This window comes from Neomonachus schauinslandi, chromosome 1 (genome assembly GCF_002201575.2).
Source record: "Neomonachus schauinslandi chromosome 1, ASM220157v2, whole genome shotgun sequence".
Taxonomy (NCBI): Eukaryota; Metazoa; Chordata; class Mammalia; order Carnivora; family Phocidae; genus Neomonachus; species Neomonachus schauinslandi.
This window is the reverse complement of record NC_058403.1, coordinates 2,911,860-2,927,754: the sequence shown is the minus strand read 5'-3', so window position 1 is coordinate 2,927,754 and position 15,895 is coordinate 2,911,860.

The window sequence follows — 15,895 nt, the reverse complement described above, 5'->3', positions numbered from 1 at the left end:
TGGGCCTGCACCCAGAGATGCTCACAGGTGTCCAAGGAACGAGGGGCTGTAGGGATGGACTTTGGCAGGGTGTGGGCTTGCGTCAGTTCTCAGCTTCTTGCCTCTGAGCTTCAAATCCACCCTCTGCCTGCTCTGAATAATGGACGTGGGCTTTGCGAATGGCTCCCCTCTGCCAGCTGGGATGCTGGTGAGCCCCGTGAGTACTTGGCACAGTGGAGGGGAAGGTTTTCTTTTCCCGTGCTGGTGCAGTGCACAGCACCAGCAACGTGCTGTGGCCAGCACCTCCCCTTGGCTCCTCTTCCGGCGTCCGCAGTGGAGTGACCTGACACGGTGCCTCCTTTGGGCTGCTTCTCCTGGCATCCCCTTGGGAGGCTTGGCAGAGTGCCCTGATGCCCAGCACCTCCTGGGGCGCCTTCCCCGGCACCCCAGAGACCAGACCCCCATCAGTGCCATTGGTGAGGCCCTCAGTGAGTCCGGCGGGCAGCGAGCCACGCCGTGCCCACCCTATGCAGTGGGCCACGCCGGGGCCACGCCGGGACTGCTCCTATGAGGCCTGGGGGGGTCTTCCCTGTCAACCCAAGGGCTCTCCCCACATCTGCTAGTCCTGTACCCCAGTGTTCTCTGAAGCTATTGCGCCCAACTCTCTGTCACTCCAGTGCCCTGTGGATAATTCTTCGAGATGAACTTTCCCTGTTCAAACGACCGTGTGGTTTCTGTCTCCTGATGGGACCCCGACGGCCCAGGCACGAAGCATCTCTGCAGTTCTGTTTTTACTCTGAACCAAGGGCTGGTTTTCTCTTTCAGAACAGGGCCTGATAGTTGGCTTGATTTGTTCAGCATGACGCAGACACGGAGGGTGGCTCAGAGACCCCACCGGCGCAGGCCTCCCTGAGGCCCCTTAGACTGCTGTCTGCCTCCTTGGAAGGGGCGGTCGCCTAGTGCCTTGCTCCCACCAGCCGACCCCCTGGCTAGAGGAAACCAGGGAGCCAGGTCTCCTGGGTTTAGGAGGGGAAGCTGGCTCAGCCTGGGAGTGGGTGTAGAAGGTCAAGAGATGGAGAGGAATTGACACAAGCCTTTTCCTAAGGAGGAGGGTTGGGGAGCCTCGAGTTAGCTGAGACTGGTCCCTGCAAGAACACTGAGTTCCTCCCAGGGGCCCCAGGGGGACGGCTCTTATCACCGACTGCAGAGGTTCCCTTTGAGGCGGGAGACAAATAAACAGAGTGGTGTGACTAGACCAGGGGACAGGATCCTCTGAGGGGCCTTCATCTTTCAAGAACCTCACAACCTGTCACCATCACCGCACAGATCTCCAGCAGGAGACGAGGGCCCAGTGGGTTAAGGGCAGCCCCTGCATGTGTCCCCCGTCAGCCAGAGGTCCTGGAACGAGGCCTGGTTTGGTCAGTAGAGAAGTCCCTGGGCCCCAGTCCTCTTGGGGATTCTGAGACCAGGGCTCTGGGCTTGCTTCAGTGAGGTGGAGTTGGGGGGATTTCAGGGCCAACGGCAACCCTGGGGGAGCTCCCACCACCCTTTAGCACCAGTCATCTCTGTGCTGGGGACTCTGAATCTGTATTTTTAGTCCGGGCTCTCCTTGGGGCTGCAGCCCCCTGGGTGTAGGCCTTTGAGTTGCCCCGTGAGTCTGGACTAATGGGAACCGTAACCTCATGCCCAGCTCAAAGCTTCTCCAGGTGATCTGTTCTCTGGTTTTACTAGGGACATCCTATTCAAGTGACAGGATCATAATTTCGTCTTCCAGAGTTTTATTTTACAGACTCCGGCACCCCCCACCCCGTTCCTAAGGGTGGCTGGAGAAGTCACATGATTCTTACCACCAAAGGAGATAGAAGACCGCCATTTTGTAGGGACTCCCACGGAGGGGGATTCTGTCAGGCCCACGAGGGAAGGCCCAGCGGCACCCATAAGACTGTCTGCGGCGGGGCTGAGGGCAGGTGCACTGAAGCCTTTGGATCATTTTAGACGAGGGAATCAAATCCCCAGCCCTCTCTTTCCCTTACGAGGGTTTTTGTCTCTCCAAAGGCTGTAATCCAGCTGATCGGCCATGAACAGCAGCTGTACCTCAGTTCCCAGCCACAGCGACAGGAGGCGAGCCCTGCGCAACCCACCCCATGCCCTGGAATTCCCCCATTCCCTTCAGCACCCCAGAGGGCCTTGAGTATAAAAGCCTGCGTGTGAAAACAGGCAAACAATTCTTTTTTTTCCCTCTCTTCTTAAAAGATTTTATTTATTTATTTGACAGAGAGAGAAAGAGAGAGAAAGCCAGCATAAGCAGGGGGAGTGACAGGCAGAGGGAGAAGTGGACTCCCCGCTGAGTGCAGAGCCCGATGCGGGGCTCGATCCCAGGACCCCAGGATCATGACCTGAGCCAGAGGCAGACGCTTAACGACTGAGCCACCCAGGCGTCCCAGGCAAACAATTCTTACATTTAAAAACAGTTAGCCTAACTGGAGCGAGATGCATTTTTCAAGCAGGTTTCAGAGCCTGAGAAGGTCCACTTGCAGAGCGGGGGTCTCAAATCTTGGGGCGGGCCAGAGGGAGATAACCACAGCGAACATAAAGTACTTACGGTTATTGGTGAATTAAAAAAAAAATATTTTATTTATTTATTTGAGGGAGAAAGACAGCACAAGTGGGGGGGTAGGTGCAGAGAGCGGGAGATAAGCAGACTCCCCACTGAGCAGGGAGCCCGCTGTGGGGCTCGATCCCATGACCCTGAGCCAAAGGCAGACACTTAAACGGCTGAACCACCCAGGCTCCCCAGTTATCGGTGAGTTTTAACCTTTCTCAGGTCATGAGGCCCTTTCCAGTTCTAAATAAAGGTGTTTGTCTGAACACACAATTTTGTGCAACATTGTTGAGGGCTCACGAACATGCTGCCTGCCGTCTGGGGTCTGTGGGTTTGGGTCAAGAACCATCAGCCCGGTCCGTGTCGTTCAACACGCGGTCCAGGGCCCCTCCCATCAGAACCAGCTTGCACCTGCTCAGGACACAGCTGCCCGGGCTTCACCCCACTGAGTCAGAAGTAGGGGGGAGGAATTTGCAGGGCTAAGGCCACGGGATCCTCTAGCTGTTTCAACACACTGGTCCTGCGGGAGGTTGTTTGCAAACTTGCTTATTCTGTGCCCCTTGGAAACGTCACTTTGCAGCGACTCTCCCTGAGTTAGGGACGTCCAGGGGAACTGCCTTCACAGAATGTGGCGGAAAGGTGGTGCAGCTCTGAGCTGAGGCCCCCGGGGCTGTCCACTGGCCCTCTCTGGGAACTGCCACCCTGCCGGGGTCACTCTGCTGGGGCCTGGAGTCCAGGCAACATGCCCACCTGTGCTGACTACAGACTCCACGTTCCCTTATTAATGTTCACATTGCCTTTGCTGCTTCTGCTGCCCAGAGTTGCTGTTCATCCCCAAACCAGCACACCGTGTCTCTTCATTGTCATTTTACGTTTAAAGGAGAAGGGAAATGCGGCCGTGTGCGTGTAGGTCGCATGAATAGCTTGCACGAACACCCTACAGCATTACACAGTCTTACAGACCTGAGGAAGGAGAATTGACCTTTCTCAGTGACAGACAGATGTGTTCCAATGATATAGGAAAAAACCACAAAAATCATCAAAATCACCCACCAACCAACAAGCAAAATCCCACACGGACACACCAGACGGGATGATACATCAACAGCCAGGTTTTGTAAGGGTTGACCCTTTAGGAAATGCAGCTCTGCTGGGCAGGGATTCTGGGAGCTTCCAGTCACCCCATTTTCCATTTCTTCATTCATTACGTGCTTATTGAACACCCCTAAGAAGCAGGCTTTGCTGGAGGCACCAGAGATCCCAGGGTGAGTGAGAGCAGCTCCCTGTCCTCGGGGAGCCCACATTCCGTGGAAGAGAAAAAAACAAACAAGAAAAAGTGAGACATAATGTCAGACCCTGCCCAGAGCTGCCAAGAGAAGGAATGAGCACAGGAGAGGAACCCTGACAGCTGAGGTGGGCGGGGAAGGCCATCCAAGGTCATGATATGTGAGCTGAGGCTCCTAGATGTGAAGAGCTGGGAAGGGACAATGCAGGGGGAGGGACAGGCGGGCAGGCCCAGAGCAGAGGGCAGGGGGAGGCTGGTGGCTGCAGAGGCTGCTCCCAGCATGTCAGGAGGCCTGGGACACCCAGGTTGGATGCCGTCCAAAAATCAGTAGGTGTCCCTGGGAAGTGTGCATGAGAAGAGAATTGAGACCCCATTCATTTTTTTTTTTTTAAAGATTTTATTTATTTATTTGACAGAGAGAGAGCACAAGCAGGGGGAGTGGCAGGCAGAGGGAGAGGGAAAAGCAGGCTTCCCGCTGAGCAAGGAGTCCGATGCCGGGCTTGATCCTAGGACCCCAGGGTCATGACCTGAGCCAAAGGCAGACGCTTAACAGACTGAGCCACCCAGTAGACCCCCTATTCATGTGGTTAAGTCTCAGAAGGGAGTGTGTCGGCGATACCTGTTGATGTTAGACTGGCATCCGGTCTCACACAAGCTTGTACACGGGCTCACGCAACAGCCAGAAAGCAACCCAAACTCCATCACTGGGGGACTGGATGAACCGAAGAGTTCTGGTGTAGGGGACCTATTACTCAGCTCTAGGAGGAAGGACGTTTTGGTACACGCCATGATGTGGACGAACCCCGGGGACACTAGGCTCCGACCCAAAGGACCACAGAATGCATGATTCCACCATATGAAATGTTCGGAATAGGCAGATCCATAGCGACAGAGAGATGATCAGTGGTTGCTAGGGGCTGGGGGGGGGGCGGGGGGAGGGGAGAGTGGGGAGTGAGTGTCATGGGGGTGGGGTTTCTTTTTGGGGAGACAACAATGTACTGGGATTTGACTGGTCATCTGTACCATTCTGTGAATCCTCTGAAAACCACGTAAGTGTACACATTAAAAGGGTGAACTTTATGGTATGTGAATTACATCTCAATAAAGCTGATTTAAAAAAAAAAAAAACAGAGCTTGGTGTGTTGAGGATAAGGCAGCAGTGGGGAGATGGCTGGGGAGCCGATCCTGGGAGGGTGAACATCGGCCAGGTTGGAGGCATGGAGGTGGGGGTTCAGGAGGAGTTTGGGAGAAGGAGGAGTTGGACTTGGCCCTTGGTTGGGCCGTGGAGGTGAGGTTATGGAAGAGTTTTGGCCTGAACAAGCAGGTTTAAGAGTGGGGTGGGGGGCAGTGGGCCCACCGGGTTGCTGTTTCTCACCCAGTGTAGGTGGATGGGCATTTGGCCAGGAGTCAGGGTGAATAATGGTTTGGGGCCTTGTCTGGACCCCCCTCCCACCACACACGCCAGGGCTCCATGCTGGCTCCACCCCAGGAGGACTGGGAGGCCTTGGGCAGGAGGGGCGATTCTCAAGTGAGAATGGGGACACTACGTGTACCTAGCTCAGGGCATTGCTGGGATTCGCTGCCATGAGACAGGGGACGTGCTGAGCACAGGCCAGGTGCGTGTGTGAGAGCCGCGTGGGGGGCATTCCCAGCTTGGAAGCTCCGAAAAGTCCCTTCCTCCATCTGGGCCTTGGTTTGCTGATCTGTAAAATGGGGCTGGACTAGTTGATGCGCGACGTCCCTTCTCAAACCCTCATTCTGTGATTCTGTGCTGTGGAATACAACCACCCTGCCGGGGTCCGAGGAGATCGGTGAAGTCTCCCTCCCAGGGGCGTTCAAGAGCAAGGCGGAGTCCACCTCCAGTGGCCCTGACGCTCAGCCTCAGAGGGCGGGAAGGGGAGGAGGGGACCAGGAAGGGTCCTGCCCACCCTTCGCTGCTGCGCTGCCCTGCTGGGGTGACCTGCGACATTACTGTGTGCTCTCAGGGGAATCCGTTAACCCTGTCTCAACAAACAAAACCGAGAGTGTGTTTTCTTTCAAGCATGTGGAATCTATCAGACCGTGTAGCTAAACCCTTAAGAAGGCTTAAGGTTTGCATGCGGGCCCCTGGGACCCCTTATTTCCAGCAGAGTAAAGGTGGTCAACACACACACACACACACTCACTCACACACACATGACCTTCCATAGTGGGCTCTACATCTTTTTTTAAATTAATTTATTTTATTTAAATTCAATTAATATATAGTATATTATTAGTTTCAGAGATAGAGGTCAGTGATTTGTCAGTCTTATATAACACCCAGTGCTCATTCTATCACGTGCCTTCCTTGATGCCCGTCACCCACTTACCCCACCTCCATCCCCCTCCCTCCAGCAACCCTCAGTTTGTTTCCTATGATTAAGAGTCTCTTTTATGGTCTGTCTCCCTCTCTGATTTTGTCTTGTTTTGTTTTTCCCTTCTTTCCCCTGTGTTCATGTGTTTTGTTTCTTAAATTCCACATATGAGTGAAATCATGTGGTATTTCTTTCTCTGATTGACTTGTTTCACTTGGCATAATACCCTCTATTTCCATCAATGTCATTGCCAATGGCAAGATTTCATCCTTTCTGATGGCTGTGTAATATTCCGTTGTATATATATACCACATCTTCTTTATCCATTCATCTGTCCATGGACATCTTGGCTCTTTCCATAGTTTGGCTATTGTGGACATTGCTGCTATAAACATCGGGGTGCAGGTGCCCCTTCGGATCCCTACATGTGTGTTTTTGGGGTAAATACCTAGTAGTACAATTGCTGGGTCGTATGGTAGCTCTATTTTCAACTTTTTTTTTTTAAGATTTTAAAAAATTTATTCATTTGAGAGAGGGAGAGGGAGACAGAGAGAGAGCACAAGCAGGGGAAGAGACAGAGGGAGAAGGAAAAGCAGACCCCCACTGAGCAGGGAGCCTGACGCAGGACTCAATCCCAGGACCCCGGGATCATGACCTGAGCCGAAGGCAGACGCTTAATGGCTGAGCCACCCAGGCGCCCCCCATTTTAACCATTTTTAAGAGTATAATTCATTAAACACATTCACATTGCTGTGCACCCCCCCCCCCCCCCCCCATCCATCTCCAGGACTTTTTCATCATTCCCAAATGCAACTCCGTCCCCGTGAAACACTAACTCCTCATCGCTCCACCCCCAGTCCCTGGTGCACCCACTGTCCTTCTTTCTGTCTCTCTGGGTTTGACTCCCAGGGACCTCATAGGAGTGGAATCCTACAGTGTTTGTCCCTTTGTGTCTGACTTATTTCACTCAGCACAATGTCCTCAAGGTTCATCATGTTGTAGCAGGCGTCAGAATGCCCTTCCTTTTTAAGGCTATTCCACACTATTCCATTGTGTGCACATGTTTTTAATTCATTCATCTGCTGATGGGCATTCGGATTGTCCACATTTTGGCTTTGTGACTAGTGCTGCGGTGAACACGGGTGTGCGTGCTTCCTTGAATTTAGAACACTGTAGAACATTCCATGCAGCCGAGCCCTGCGTGCCTGCCCTCTACTGACACACCGTTGTCTCGTGTCTGTTTCTTCGCTGTCACAAACACAGCTGCACTAAGAAACCTAGTGTACTGTATATCCGTGGGGTCCGTTTCTACCGATGGAAATGCAGCATCCCACTTACATAACTCTAACCCTACGTCTTTAAACCATTTTTGTCTGGCGGCTGTTGTAAGCTGGTTTGGATGTGCCGAACCTCGCAGGTGACGGTGTGAGGATTGTGGGTGCATTTACCGGGCCAAAGTCACGGGCAGGGTTGGAAATTCCGGTCTTTGCCTCTCTTGGGGCTACAACTTGGACAGAAGTCGCTCCACGCTGGACGCAGTGACGCCCGCGAGCTGCGGCGGTGGACACTAGGGGGCGCGATGCCCCCGCTTTCGGGCACAGAGAGAGCGGGGCCAGTTCCTGCTCCTGCCTCCACAGGTGGGATGATGAAGAGACTCTCTAATGGGGGGGAAAAAATCAGTGTTTCCTAAAGACGTGCCATACGGGATTTGTTTATTAGATTTTGGGTGGAGAATGAGTATGGAAGGTGGAGAGCGACGTCGGGGGGCTCAGGGACTCCTTTCCAGTCTGGCGCCCAGCCGGCTCGTCAGCCTCCCCCTCCCTGAGCCCATGGGCTCGCACCCTCTTTTATTTTTTTTTTTTTTTTAAAGATTTTATTTATTTATTGGAGACAGAGAGAATGAGAGCGAGCACATGAGAGGGGGGAGGGTCAGAGGGAGAAGCAGACTCCCTGCCGAGCAGGGAGCCTGATGCGGGACTCGATCCAGGGACTCCAGGATCATGACCTGAGCCGAAAGCAGTCGCTTAACCAACCGAGCCACCCAGGCGCCCCTCGCACCCTCTTTTAAACAGATGATGGCACATCTCTTTATTTGTCTAAATTCAGTGCACGGTGGCATGTGACCCCCGCGTGCGCTGACTGGGACTGGCACTCGGCCCCGCCTTGCTGCGGTGGTGGCTTCTGCCCGGGGTCAGGTGGGGATGTCCTACCTGGTGGGGATGTCCTCTGGGGGCCACAGCCCTGCAGGGAGCCTGCGGCGGGGGGGGCAGGTCCAGGTTCTTCTTCCCCAGCTGTCACTAGGGACCAGTGCAGGCTCTCTGCCCCCCCACCTGTCAATGCAAGGGGAGGGGTCACCCTCCCACCCCAGGGGTCCAGGGCTCATAGATTTGGGGGTGTTTGGAGGAGCCCAGAGGGGGCCAGGGGGCTGATGCACAGCTGTGCTGCCTCCAGGGATGGGCTGGGTGGGGGCTGAGGGGCAACGAGGTAGGGGTGGGGTGGGGGGTCCCTCCTGGCAGGGCTCCTGGGTAGCCCAGCCCTCACCGGGCAGGACCCCCCTCCCACAGTCTGCCTCTTGCAAGGGTCCCAGGTGGTCCGCACTCCATCAGGCAGCCCGCCTCTCTGGGGCTCTCCTTGGCACGAGTGCGCTTCTCCCCTTCTCCTTGCCAGGATTCCACAAAAGCCCAGCCCCCATCACTGCTGCTGGACCAGCCCTCTTTATGCAGGTTTGCATTCGGTGTCCACACCCCTGCAGCTGTTCTCCCCTCTTCTTTTGGCCAGGCTGCTCTGTCAAGTGGGCTGCCTCCTGGTGGCCCCAGTCGGCTCACCCACAGCCCTGGCCAGGTTCCTGGACGGCCCTCCCCAAGCTGCACGGACTCCCTGCCTGGGGGACACGGAGCTGACCCCCGGCACTCTGGCTGCCAGATCCGCGCACCCCCTACCACTCCCCTGACAGCCCTTACCTTGCCATTTTGGGGAAGCTCCCCCACGTGCTCCGGGGTTGGTCGTGTGCTGTGATACTGGGCCATGACACACGGGTCCTTCTGCCTGACCTGTGTTGTGATGTGGGCGCTCTCTGGGAAGGACGCACCCCTGTGTCCCACCAGGGAGGGTGGGCTAGCATTGCTGTGCTGAGCATACACAGCCCAGGACCCACTCAGAACCAGGGCCACCAGGATGGAAGGGCCTTCGAGCTGGCCGTGTAAACCCTTGTTTTATGGAGAGAAAACAGAGACCAGAGGTGGAGATGGAGCTGTCCCCTCATGCACTGGACCCACCTCTCAGGGCAGTCGCTCCCAGAGCAGGGGGCTTGGATGAGTGTTGGGGGGCCCAACGAAGCACCCCAGACTGGGGGGCTTCAAACAACAGACATCAGCTGTCTCACACAGCTCCTTCCCTCTGTGTCCAGATTTCTCTGTGCAGACACCGGTGTTCAGGTCAGCGGCCCACCCTAACCCAGCATGACCTCATCTTAACACGATCACATCTGTAAACACCCTCTTTCCAAATAAGCCCACACTCATGGGTTCTGGAGGTGAACAGATCCTTAGATCTCTAGAAGTTAGAAAGAAGGTGTCTGTGTGGCTTTGGTCAGACAGCCCCCCAAGGGTGAGCCTCGAGCAAAGGTGGGGCAGGTGGATGAATATGGGAATGACACCCCCAAATTGTCGACCGAGTGGTTGCCTGCTGGTGTGTCTGAGCAGAACTTTCTCTTTCTCATTGTCCGGTTTTTGTGGGAAGGCGGTGGTGAGCATGGACTCAGAAGGGAATGAAAATCCTTCATTCATTCACCCAGAATGGATTTACAGAATACCTACTGGGCACCAGTCCTTGGGGGTGGGAATGTGAGTAAGTCTGGCTCCGATGACTTTCTCTGCCCAAACTCCTTAATGTGTGTATGTGCTCATGTGGGACCACCCGCTCTCTAGGTGCCTGGAGCACAGGAGACCCCGGTCAGACCTTGGTTTTTGAGAGGGAGAAGGTGACTTGCTTCTTCACAAAGCCCTAAAACTATGTCCTAGGGAGGGTCAAAGACCTAGGGCTGGTCACCCCTACCAGCCCGAATCTGTATGCAGGCTGCCAGAGCAGAAGGAAGGGGCTGGCTTTGCGGGGCTGCCCACATCAAGGGGTTTTCCTTTATTTCCCTGCTAACAGGGGGAGCGTCTTGGAAAACCCCATGAAAACCATTATGGATAATCTCTTCTATTTCAACACATGATGGACTCTTCGTGCATATCTAAGTAGATTTAGGGAAAGGCCACGTTGTGCAATTTCCTCTAGAAGAACACGAGGCTATAAACATGATACTTGTTCTCTTTACATCTGCTTTTATGAATTTATAGAGACGGTTAGGAAGGAGCTGTAGCTCTCATTTTGGCTGAAATTTGATTATTTGACCCAGCATTTCACTTCTGGGAATTTACTTACAGAAATGTTCTCACACGTATGTGTGTGCAAAGGCAGTTCCTGGGACGTTATTTATAATGAGCCCAACTGGAAGCACCCCCACGTTGGCTCCCAAGGCCAGGCTTGGTCACGTTCCTATGCACGCACAAAGTGGGGTCTCAACCTGCCCTCAGAAGGAGCCGGGCAGTGAAGAAGCGAGGTGTCGGCAGGGGGAGGTTTCTCCTCCGTGAGGCCGGAGGGCGCTCCCACAGAGGCAAACGTGTGCGCGGAGCAAGACGTCCTCATTCCCTTCCTCCACCCCGTTTCCCCGCCCCCCTCGCCCCCAGTACTTTAACCCAAATCCGGACATCATGCCATCTCGCTTGCCACATGACTTCTTAATGACATAATGATTTCCCCAACTGTCTCAAAAGTGTCTTTTTACGGAGAGTTTGTTTAAGGCAGGACCCGCACCGTGGGTTGGCTGGCGTGGTTCGCAGCCAACGTCATGCTGTGCTCGGCTGCGTGGCTTTCCGGCGGCTGCTGTACCAAGTCATCGTGAACGTCGGGGCTTACGCCGTCGCGACCTGGTGGTCTCACAGTGGAGGGCACATGTCTAGAATGGCTCTCACCGGGCCCGGGTCAAGGTGTGCAGAGACATGCGTTCCTTCCGGAGGCTCTAGGGGGCCATCCTCACCTTCTCCAGCTTCTAGAGGTGGCCCCCATTCCTTAACTCACGGCCCTTGTCACTCTGACCTCTGTTCTCCTACAACCTTCCCACCTCCCACTTTCCCTGCTAGGGGCCCCGTGACGACCCTGGGCACCCCTGGGTCACCTCCCTGCTCAAGATGTTTAACTTAATCCCATCGGCAGAGTTCCTTTGGCTGTAGAAGCCTATTTATAGGTTCTGAGGATCAGGACTCGGACTTCTTGGGGGGCACTGTTCTGGGGGCCCTCACTCTGCCCACCACAGCAGCTAATTAAAACACGGGAGGGAGAGCCAGAAATGGCCCCAGGGCAGTTCTTCCAGGTTTGCGGCTGGAGTGGCAGCTGAGGCTGTGTCTGTGTGGGAAGCAGGGGTGCTGCGCACACGACCGTGAGCTCGGAGCCGCGGGGCCAGCTGAACGCAGCTTGGCCATGGCTGCGAACCCCAGCTTGCTAACTGCAGCCTCCTCTGGCCACAGCCGTCCATGTGGGGGGTGTCTTCTGGGCCCCTGGGTGACGTTGGTCGCACCCCCTGGGTGGTATCCAGGCACGGCATTCACGCAGGTGGGAGTGTGCATGTGTGCGTGCATAGTTAAGTACACAGGACGTAAACGTGGTGTTGTCACTGGTTTAAAGAGCAGGTGTGTGGCAGGTCCGTTCCCATGGTGTGCGGGCACGGGATGGTCAGTTTCCTGGGTGACTCAGGCAGGTACCATCCCCCCCCGGGATTCCATGGGGAATGTGTTCTGTAGGGGCAGGTAACTTCCACCATTGGTTGACTTTGAAGGAGATTGTTCTAGGTCATATGAATGGGGCTTGTTCCTTCGAGAGGCCTTCGGAGCAAAACCGGATGTTTTCTGGGGAGGAGGACATTCAGCCCGAGGCCCACAGCAGCCCCTCTGCGCAAGGGGCTAGCCCCCCGGCCTGCCCTGCCGCTCTCAGACCTGCCACCCCCCTCCCTCGCTCTGCTGTTGGCTCTGTCTGAGAAGGTGAAGCAAAGGTCGGGGTGGGTGAGGGGCCTGACCTCTGATCGTGGTGATCGGCGGTGAGGCGTGATTTATGCAGAAAAGCAAAGGTAGGCATTTTGCACAGAGCAGCGAAGTGGTGGGGCCCGCCCCCCCCGCCTCCCCTCTGCTGCCGGCGGGGTCCGCTTGCTCCCTAGTGCTGCCCTCACGCCCTGGCCGCCGTTCCCTGCACCGCAGGGGTTCTGCCTGCTCTGACCTCAGAGTTTTTGGGAGGAGGATGTGGGTCTGTTCACACAGAGCTGTCGGCACCTGCCCAGGATAGTGACGGTGTTCTCTGTGTGCACACGCGCGCCTCAGCTCTCCAACTGCAGCTGGTGTAAGTGGGGGCTAAGCTCGCCTTCACGGTTGCTCGTTCCAAGGGCCCTCTCCCTTCCCAGGAGTCCTTAGTTCCTTTGACCCCAACAGATGCCCGGACTTGAGTCCCCATTACCGCCTCTAGTCGTGTGGGCTCAGGGTGGAGTAAAGATACACACACACAGGAAAGTTCCGTCGAGCCCCAGGGTCTAACCACAGACTCGTCCGTGTTACTTCGGTCCGTGCTCGAGTGTGCAGTGTGGTGGGCTGGGTTCCGGGTTGCGGGGCTGCCTCTGTCCACAGCCTGACTCCCACCGAACCCCGCGAGGTGCAGCCGAGGGGGTGAAGGCGGACTTCCATCCTGCATGCTTACATGAGAGACAAAGAACCGTAGAGACCAAACAGCTAAGTAACCCCATAAAATAAAACAAAACAGTTAGTAGTAGAATAAATCCAGAAAACATGGAAGGGAGAACAAAATAACACGAGCAGAAATGAATGAAACAGAAAACCCTTAGAGAGGATGGATAGAGCCAAGCGTTGAGTGTTGAAAGATCTGGTAAGATTGATAACTCCCAGGTGAAGCAAGGGGAATGTCGAAGAGATGGAAGTAGACGAATATGAGAAAACGGCAGGTGAGCGGGTCTGTGTCCTGGTGCCCTGCGGAGATTAGAGCCGGCAGGTGCGGCGGTCTCCAGGGCATCTCAGCGCCAGGCTCGCTCAACACTGTGCTCAAGGACAGGGAGGACTGCAGCCTGCTGTTGACTCAGGCACAGGGGGGAGGCCGGGGGTCCTAGAACCACTACGAAAACCGAATCGGTAGAAAAAATATCCCCAAATAGAAAACGTCAAGCCCGGATGTTCACAGGTGTTTCACTAACATTTCAACAAAGGCTCCAATTTCATAGAAACTCTTCCAGAGGACAGAAAAATAGAAAGCATGCCCCCCATGCCCCATGCCCCATTGTGTGAGGCAATCACAGCTCTGATATCAAACCGGGTGCAGAAGATCAAGAAAGAAAAGCTATAGGGAGGCCTGTTGCATCTGGAGCATAGATGCCAAATCCTAAACGGACTGAGCAATCAGAGCCCGCTGCCCATCGGCTAACACGGCCAGAGGCAGGCAGGCGTGGGGGGGGGGGCCCCCGGCCGGGGGGGGGGGCCGCGGGGGGCCACTCTCGGGTTGCCCTGCCTGGCCCCCGGCAGCTGTACTTCTCCAGTGGTCGCCTGGGGGGCTGTGGGGCGGCGTTCGCGGGACGGAACGCGCGGTTACATGGCTGCTCCGAGACGCACCTGCTGGGGCCGTGGCCAGTGGCAGAAAGCGTCCCGCCACATCACGCGGGGTGTTGAGTGTTGTTTGTATCCCATGTTACTCACGTCGTGTTCACTGTGTTGTATTTATGGCGCCTCACTCTTGCCTCCCTGGGACTGCAGCTCCTTGCAGGGTGCCGAACCCGTGCTCTGCCCCAGGCCGCTTTCCGAGGGCCGGGGCGAGACGCAGCTGGGTGGACTCCGGCTGGTGTGTATAGCGGCGCTCACTGTACCATTCTCTCCACTTTTGAGGACGTATGAAAAATTTTGCCACACAAATAAACTCGGTGAAATAGCGCTTTACTCCCAGGCAGCAAAGATTGGAAACGCCAAGTGCTAGTGAGCAGACGTGGCATCGTTGTCCACGGCCTCCCACGGCCCGCTGAGCCAGGACGGGGTCTAAGTCCCCACACACGGCGTTCGGGGGGCTCTGCAGCGCCCTCCCTCCCTGCCTGCGGCCGCGGTGGGTCATGGGCCAACCTGGCGGAGAGTCCGCCGTGGGCTCAGCCAGGTGCCTTCCCGCTGACTCACGGCCTTGCCCGCGGGCCCGCACCGTGTGGATTTGCGGGTGAGCCCCGCTGGTCCCTGGAGTGGAAAATCGGGGTGCCAGGGCTTTGTGCTGGCGCCATGGGAATTCTGTAGCTAAAGCAAATAGCCTTTGTGTGAGAAGGGCTGGCATTCAGCTCGAGCGCAGCAGAATGCAGATTGCTGAGGACAGGCTTAGGCCGGCCTCGGAAACAATGCCGGCGGGGACGGTGCCTCCGGGAGGGGTCCCCCTGCACGCTGGCCTCCCGCGCCGGGTCTGACAAAACGCTCCCGACAGCTCCTGACGCATTCAGATGTCAGCGAGAGATGACCTTGGGGGCTGTGGCTCCCGCTCCCCCAGACACCGCACACAGAGACGCACAGAGACACACAGAGACACCCATACACACTCATACAGACACACTCACACACACACACACCCAGACACGTGCAAGCCTCTCGGGGTCCTGTCCTGACATCCACGGGCCCCGCCCCTGGCCTGCTGGCCCTTCAGCCCTGTGCCCTCCCTGGGCCTTCCCTGCGCCCTCGCCAGCCCAGGACCCCGGGCAGAGCGCACACTCCAGGCATGCCCACCCAGGGGCCCATCCCGCGCTGCCTCAGTTCTCCGAGCCCGTGGCAGCCCAGTCCTGCAGGTTCCGTGTGGACAGCCTCTGTGCCTCGCATGGGCATGACGGGACGGGGCCTGGTCCCCCCTCCCCTCCCCGAGCTCCAGCACATCCTCTGCCGCCGCCTGGCACACACCGGCCCAGAGGTCAGAGCCACGCACCTGGGCCTCTCCCTGGCTTTTCTCTGTCCCGGAGGCAGCTTCACAGGTGCCATGGCTGAAAGACCTCTGCTGGGGTCTCTAGGACAGGCCAGAGAGACAGAAACGTCAGAGCATAGCCTGTCCTGGTCAGTCGGGGCTTGCACGATGTGGGAGTCCGTGGCCTGGCGGCTGGGCATGCCTGGGGATGGTGTGACTCACTCACGGCTCAGCGCGAAGGCAGCGGGGCCCTCTGCCCCGCTCTGAGGCGGGGGCGTCTTTGTCACAGGGGGGCCAGGTGGCTGCCTGATACCCAGCCCCCAGGACCCCGGCCTCCTGGGTGTCCTCAGCCTGGCCCACCCCCCAGATCTCTGAGTATGTTGTTGGCATTTCACGGCTCATCTTCTTTTGGGAACACCTTCTGGATGGCTCCTAAGCCCCCGAGCTCCAGCCCACTGAGCCAAACGGGAAAGACCTACCATTTCCTCTCTGTGAGGACTCAGGGTTTGCTAGGATGATGGGTATTTCCCCCACTGTTAGATTTATATTTCTGTCCAAATTTAGAGCAATGGCAGTGTCTCACTTTCCTAATAAGAATGTTATTTAAAATAATAAAAATCAGAGTCCAATACACCCATCAGTCGTCTTTTGAAAGCTGGGTTCACAAAGAACTTTTTGAAAAAGCGT